Raw genomic sequence first — 7801 nt, 5'->3', positions numbered from 1 at the left:
TAACAGAAAATGTGTGTCCATCAGCTGTTTAAGGCTTCTGGTCAACAGTAGGCTATTAGTAAACTTGGGGGGAGTCAAGAGTTATATGTGGATTTTCAACTGCACAGGGGATTAGTGCCCCTAACCCCTGCATTGTTAGGGGTCAACTGTAGTTACAATGTCAATAATTAATGAAAACCTTAAAAGCAGCAGGAGAAAAGCAACTAATAACATACAAAGGAAACCCCCACGAGGCTATCAACTGCTTTTTCAGCAAAAACTGTGTGCCAGAAAGGAATGGCGTGATCTATTCCAAGTGCTGAAAAGATAAAACCTACAGCCAAGAATACCCGTCAAGATTATCATTCAGAATTGCAGGAGAAATAAGTTTCCCAAACAAAAGTTAGAGTTCATCACCACTAACCCAGCCTTACAAGAAATGTTAAAGGGACTTCTTTAAGTGTAAAAGAACATAACTAGAAGAAAATTATGAAAGAAAAAATTTCACTGGTAAAAACATACAGTAAAGGTAGTAGATCAATTATTTATAATAGTACGAAGGTTAAAAGACAAAAGTAGTATCAATTTTATCTACCATAATTAGTTAATGGGTACACAAAATAAAAAGATGTAAAGTATGACAGCAAATACATAAAATGTGGGAGGGCAGTAAAAATGTAGTGCTTTTAGAATATGTTCAAACTGAAGTGACCATTAAAATAGACTGCTAAATACATTGTTATATATGAACCTCATGGTAGCCTAAAACCTATAATAGACACAAAATATGAAGGAATCTAAGCATAAGACTAAAAGTCATCAAACAAAAGAAAGCAGGAGAAAAGAACAGAAACAACCAGAAAGCAAATAAAATGGAAGTACAGCTGACCCCTGAACAGCATAGGGTTGAACTGTACATGGATTTTTTTTTATAAAAAAAATGTTATTTATGATTTTCTTACTTTAAGAATACTAGTACATCTAACATACAAAATATGTGTTAATCAACTATTTATGTTACCAAGCAAGGCTCCTGGTCAACAGAAGGCTATTAATAGTTAAATTTTGGGGCACTCACAAGTTTTATGTGGATTTTCAACTGCATGGGTATCAGTCAGTATCCCTAACCACCACCTTATTCAAGGGCAAATGTATTTATCAATAATTACTTTAAATGTAAACAGACTAAATGCTCCAATCAAAAGACATAGGATAACTGAATGATTAAAAAAAAAAATAAAAGGACACATCCATACGAAGACTCACTTCAGACCACAAGATCTAGCAATCAAAAGAAAAAAATTCGAAAAACCACAAACACATAGACACTGAACAACATGGTACTGAACAACCAATGGGTCAATGAAGAAACCAAAAAGGAAATTAAAAAATACCTTGAGACAAATAATAATGGAAATACAATGTTCCAAAATCTTTGGAACACAGAAAAAACAGTTCTAAGATAGAAATTTATAGCGATACAGATCTACCTCAAGAAACAAGAAAAATAACACAATCTAACCTTACAACTAAAGGAACCAGAAAAAGAACAAACAAACCCAAAGTTAGTAGAAGGAATGAAATAATGAAGATCAGAGTGGAAGTAAATGAAATAGAGACCAAAAACAAAACAACAATAACAAAAGACCAAGACTAAGAGCTGGTTCTTGAAAAGATAAAACTGATAAACCTTTAGCCACACTCGAGAGAAAAAGAGGACTCAAATATATAAAATCAGACATGAAAGAGAAGTTACAGTTGACACTACAGAAATACAAAGAATTATAAGAGACTACTACAAAAAATTATATGCCAACAAACTGGACAATCTAGAAGAAATGGACAAATTACTAGGAACATGCAATCTTCCAAAACTGAATCGAGAATAGAAAATCTGGACAGAATGGTTACTAGTAATGAGATTGAATGAGTAATCAAAGAACTCCCAACAAAAAGAAGTCCAGGACCCGATAGCTTCACAGGTAAAGCCAAACCTTTAAAGAGTTAATACCTGTCCTTTTCAATTACTGCAAAAAATTGAAGAGGAACAAATGCTTCCAAATTCTTCCATGAGGCCAGCATTACTCTGATACCAAAACCAAATAAAGATACATACTACAGGGGGAAAAATGCTAATTATAAGCCAGTAATATCCCTGATGAACACCAATGCAAAAATTCTCAACAAAATATTAGCAAGCCAAATTCAGCAAAACATTGAAAGGATTACTCACCAAGATCAAATGGGATTTATTCCAGGGATGCAAGGATAGTTCAGTATCTGCAAATCAATCAATGTGATACACTACATTAACAAAATGAAGGATTAAAAATCATGATCTCATTAGATGCAGAAAAAAAAATTTGACAAAATTCAACACCTATTCATGATAACAACTCTTAACACAGTGGGTATAGAGGGACCATACCTCACCATAATAAAAGCCCAAACCCACAGCTAACATCATACCCAAAAATGAAAAGCTGAAGGCTTTTCCTCTAAGATCAGGTACAGGACAAGAACGTCTGCTCCCCCAGGTTTCTTCAACATAGTACAGAGGTCCGAGCCATAACAATCATGTAAGAAAAAGAAAAGGCATCCAAATTGGTAAAGTAGTAAAACTATCACTATTTGTAGATGACATGATTTGTGCAGGTCTGCTGTGGGAAGGGACCTGCAGCCTTGGCAGGTCCCTTCCCACAGCAGACTTGCACAAACCCCGCTATATAGAAAACCCTAAAAACCAAAGAAAAAAATCAAAACCACTATAATAAATGAATTCAATAAAAGTTTCAGTTATACAAAATACACAGAAATCTGTTCCATTTCTACATGCCAATAATAAACTAGCAGGAGGAGAAATTTTTTAAAAAATACTGTTTACAACTGCATTAAAAAGAGTAAAACAGGACAGAGCAGACTCTCCACAGATAAATGTAGAGAAGCGGCCGAATTGAAGAGGGTAGGAAAGGTAGAGACCCAGTTGAGAGCTAAAATGACTGCAGGACTGTCCACATGAGGGAGGGATGCCACGGGCATGGACAGGGTAAAGAAACAGACCCTCACACCAGGCACCCCAGCATGGGGAACTCACACAGGGAAGACGAATCCCCGTAACATTTAGCTTTGAAAAGCAGAGGAGCACAATTTCGCTAGTTCTTACAATCAGTGCAGCTTGACACCTGGAACTTTAAAAATCAGAGGGCTCAGCTCTGGGAGAGCCAAGAAGACATTAAGAAACTGACTCCATCCTTAAGTAAGCCACACAAGAAACAGCCCCACGAAGATAAAATGTAGAAGTAGCAGTTTGAAAAATGCCTGGGATATACAATAGGGAGACTGGTTTACTAATAATCAGAGCATGTTCTGCAGGGGAAGGGATCCCTGGGAGACTTCTCCAGAACAAAGGAGCTGGTGAGTGCCATTTCTCTCCCCTGTGCCCAGCCAAGATACACAGACATCTGTAGGAACCAGCAGAGCACACTTTCCAGCGAGCTTGATGACACTGCGCACCCCATCCCCATACTTCTGTGAATCTGCCCACTCCACCCCAGCAGCCTTGGCAGGAGTTGTAGATGGCTGCAGGTCCTCTCCTACAGCAGACCTGCACAAACCCTGCTACAACCATGCGCCCCTGCATTCTATGGACCTGCTTCCTCCAATGCACCCTTGGCCAGAGCCCAAAAGCTTCTCAGGGGTCAACACAAGGAAAGTGCCCCGTAGTTGAGTGCTACTGCATCTCTAGCAAATGCTTGGTCTGACTCAACTCAAGCCAGAGGTGGCCCCAGATTGGCCCACTAACACAGACCAAACCCTGCCCACAATAGGCAAAGAGCCACTGCAGACACCTGAAGGCAAAAGCAGCTCAGCCACAGTAACAGGACACTCACAAAACACACAGTAGACACCCCTAAAGCACCAGGTTCTGGTAAACCAGACACTCCATGGCACTACCGGACCTCTTCTTCATAAGGCCACCACTTTCAAGAACAGGAGAGGTAGCTGACTTTCCTGACATATAGAAACAGACCAGAGTTAGACAAAATCAGGAGATAAAGGAATATGTCACAAATGAAAGAACAGGACAAAATCACAGCAAGGGAGCTAAACAAAATGGAGATAAGTAATACATTAACATTAGATAAAGAATTTAAAGTAATGGTCATAAAGATACTCATTGGACTGTAGAAAAGCATAGAGGACCTCAGTAAGGCAAAGAGATAGAAAACATAAAAAGAACCAATCAGAGATAACTCAATAAATGAAATTCATAATACACTAGATGGAATAAATAGTAGACTAGAGGAAGCAGAAGAACGGATCGATGACCTGGAGGGTAGAGTAATAGAAAGCAATCAAACTGGACAGGAAGGAGAAAAAAACAATAATGAAAAATGAAAATGACTTAGGGAACTCAGCAACACTATCAGTGTAATAACATCTGCATTATAGGGATCCCAGAAGGAGAAGAAAGAGAAAAGGGGGCAGAAAGCTTAAGAAATAATAGCTGAAAAGTTCCCAAATCTGGAGAAGGAAACAGAAAGCCAGATCCAGGAGGCACTAAGAGCCCCCATCAAAATCAACCCAAGGAGGTCCACACCAAGACACATAGTAATTAAAATGGCCAACAGTAGTAACAGAGAATTTTAAAAGCCACAAGGGAAAACAGTTACATACAAGGGAAACCCTGTAAGGAACTCAGGTGATTTTTCAGCAGAAATGTTTGCAGGCCAGAAGAGAGTGGCATGATATATTCAAAGTGCTGAAAGGAAAAAACCTGCAGCCAAGAATAGTCTATCCAGCAAGGCTATCATTCAGAATAAGAGAGAAAGTGTTTCCCAGACAAATAAAAGTTAAATTCATGACCACTAAACCAGCTGTACAAGAAATGTTAAAGGGGACTCTGAGTGGAAAGGAAAGCTGATAAATAGGAGGAAGAAAGGCAGGAAGCACAAAAGTAGGAAAATTAAGTATATCTAAAAAAAATAAGTCAAGGGATTCACAAAATAAAAGGATGTAAAGTATGACACCATATACTTTAAATGTGGGGGGGGGGTGGAGTAAAGAATGGATTCAAACTTAAGTGACCATCAACTTAATATAGACTGATGTATACATAAGATGTTATATACAAACCGAATGGTAACTACAAATCAAAAATCAGTAATAGACGTGCAAAAAATAAAGAGAAAGGAATCCAAGTAGATCATTAAAGCCAGCAAACACTGAGAAAAGAGTAAAAGGAAAACTACAAAACAACCATAAAACAAGCAACAAAATGGCAATAAATACATACTGATCAATAATTACTTTGAATATAAGCAGCCCAAGTGTCCATCAATAGATGAATGAAGAAGAGGTGACACATACACACTCGAATATTACTCAGCCATAAAAAGAAAATCTTGCCATTTGCAACATGGATCTAGAGAGTATAACACTAAGTGAAATAAGAGAAAGACAAATACAATATGATGTGGAATTTAAGAAACAAATGAACAAAGAAAAAAAGACAAACCATAAACAGACTCTTAACTAAAGAGAACAAACTGATGTTTACCAGAGGGGTGGGGGGGGATGGGTAAAAATAGATGAAGGGGATTAAGAGTACACTTATTATGATGAGCAGTCAGTAATGTATATAATTACTGCATCACTGTATCATACACCTGAACTAATATCACACTGTATGTTAACTACAATGGAATACACACATACCTAAGAATAAATTTAACCAAGGTGGTGAAAGAACTATACTGAAAATTATAAGACACTGATGAAAGAAACTGAAGACCACATAAATAAATGGAAAGATATACCATGCTCATGGATTGGAACAATACTGTTAAGATGTCCATACTACCCAAAGCAATCTATAGGTTCAATGCAATCCCTATCAAAATATCTATAGCATTTTCCACAGAACTGGAGCAAACAATCCTAAAATCTGTATGGAACCACAAAAGACCCTGAATAGCCAAAGCAATCTTGGGACAGAAAAAGCTGGAGGTAGCACAATCCCAGATTTTAAACTACACTACAAACCAACAGTAATCAAAACAGAACAGTACTGGCACAAAAACAGACACACAGATCAACAGAAGAGAACAGAGAGCCCAGAAATAAACCCACACTTATATGGTCAATTACCCTATGACAAAGGATCCAAGGATCTAACAATGGTGAGAAAGACTATCTGCTCAATAAATGGTGTTGGGAAAACTGGACAGGTCTATCAAAAGAATGAAACTGTACCACTTCCTTACACCGCATACAAAAATATATTCAAAACTGATTCAAGACTTAAATGTAAGACCTGAAACCATAAAACTCCTGAAGGAACACATAGGCAGTAAACTCTTAGACAATGGTCTTAGCAATACTTTTCTGGATCCGTCTCCTCAGGCAAGGGCAACATGAACAAAAATATATAACTGGACTACTAAAAAGCTTTTGCACAGCAAAGGAAATTATCAACAAAACAAAAAGGCAACCTACTGAATGGGAGAAGATATATGTAAATATTTGATAAGGAGTTAATATCCAAAGCAAAACAAAAGAAAAAAACACTTAACAACGAAACACCAAAACCTCTCAAATAATTCAATTAAAAATGGGCAGAGGACCTGAACAGGCATTTTTCCAAAGAAGACATACAGATGGCCAACAGACACATGAAAAGATACTCAACATCACGGAAACACAAATGAAAATCACAATGAGACATCACCTCACACCTGTCAGATTAACTATAATCAAAAAGACAAGAAGTAACAAGTGTTGAGGATGTGGAAAAAGGGAACCTCCATGCATTGTTGGTGGGAATGTAAATTGGTGCAGCCACTATGGAGAACAGTATAGAGGTTCCTAAAAAAATTAAAAATAGAAATACATATGATCCACTTTTGGGTGTTTACCCAAAAAACCCATCAGGAATATTACTCAGCCATAAAAAAGAATAAAATCTTGCCTTTTGCAACAACATGGATACGCTATAGGGATTATGGAAAGTGAAGTCAAGTCAGAAAAAGACAAATACCATACAATTTCACTTACATGTGGAATCTAACAAATGAACAAACAAAAAACAAACAGACTCATAAATACAGAGAAAATACTGTTGGTTGCCAGAGGGCAGGGGGGTGGGAGGAAGAGAGAAACAGGTGAAGGGGATTAAGAGGTACAAACTTCCAGTTATAAAATAAATAAATCACAGAAATATAAGCAGAGGGAATACAATCAGTAATATTGTATTAACTCTGTAGGGTAAAAGATGGTAATTATACTTTTTGTGGTAGACATTTTTTAAGGCATATGTCAAATGACTATGTTGTATACATGAAACTTAATATAGTATATGTCAAGTACAATTAAAAATAAATTTAGGGGCACCTGAGTGGCTCAGTCATTAGGCGTCTGCTTTTGGCTCAGGTCATGATCCCAGGGTCCTGGGATCGAGCCCCATATCGGGCTCCCTGCTCGGCGGGAAGCCTGCTTCTCCCTCTCCCACTCCCCCTGCTTGTGTTCCCTCTCTCACTCTGTCTCTGTCAAATAAATAAAATCTTAAAAATAAAATAAAATAAAAATAAATTTAAAAAAACAGCGGTGGATTAGAGAAAGTGAGGTCAAATCTGCAATTCCCTCTGTAGCTTCAGTGGAAAGTATATAACCAATAAAATCTCCCAAAGGAACATTTATGTTCATGACTGTTCATTTAATTACTTCTGACTCTCTTCATCTAGAAGAGAACTTGTCTAAACATACTGCCCCGTTTGCTTTGCAGCCATAATTCTAAACTGCATGTGATTCTACTGTTTTACCA

Source organism: Callorhinus ursinus, unplaced genomic scaffold (genome assembly GCF_003265705.2).
Source record: "Callorhinus ursinus isolate GAN/ISIS: 27379988/994484 unplaced genomic scaffold, GSC_fseal_2.0 scaffold13, whole genome shotgun sequence".
NCBI classification, from domain to species: Eukaryota; Metazoa; Chordata; class Mammalia; order Carnivora; family Otariidae; genus Callorhinus; species Callorhinus ursinus.
This window is presented reverse-complemented; position numbering follows the sequence as displayed.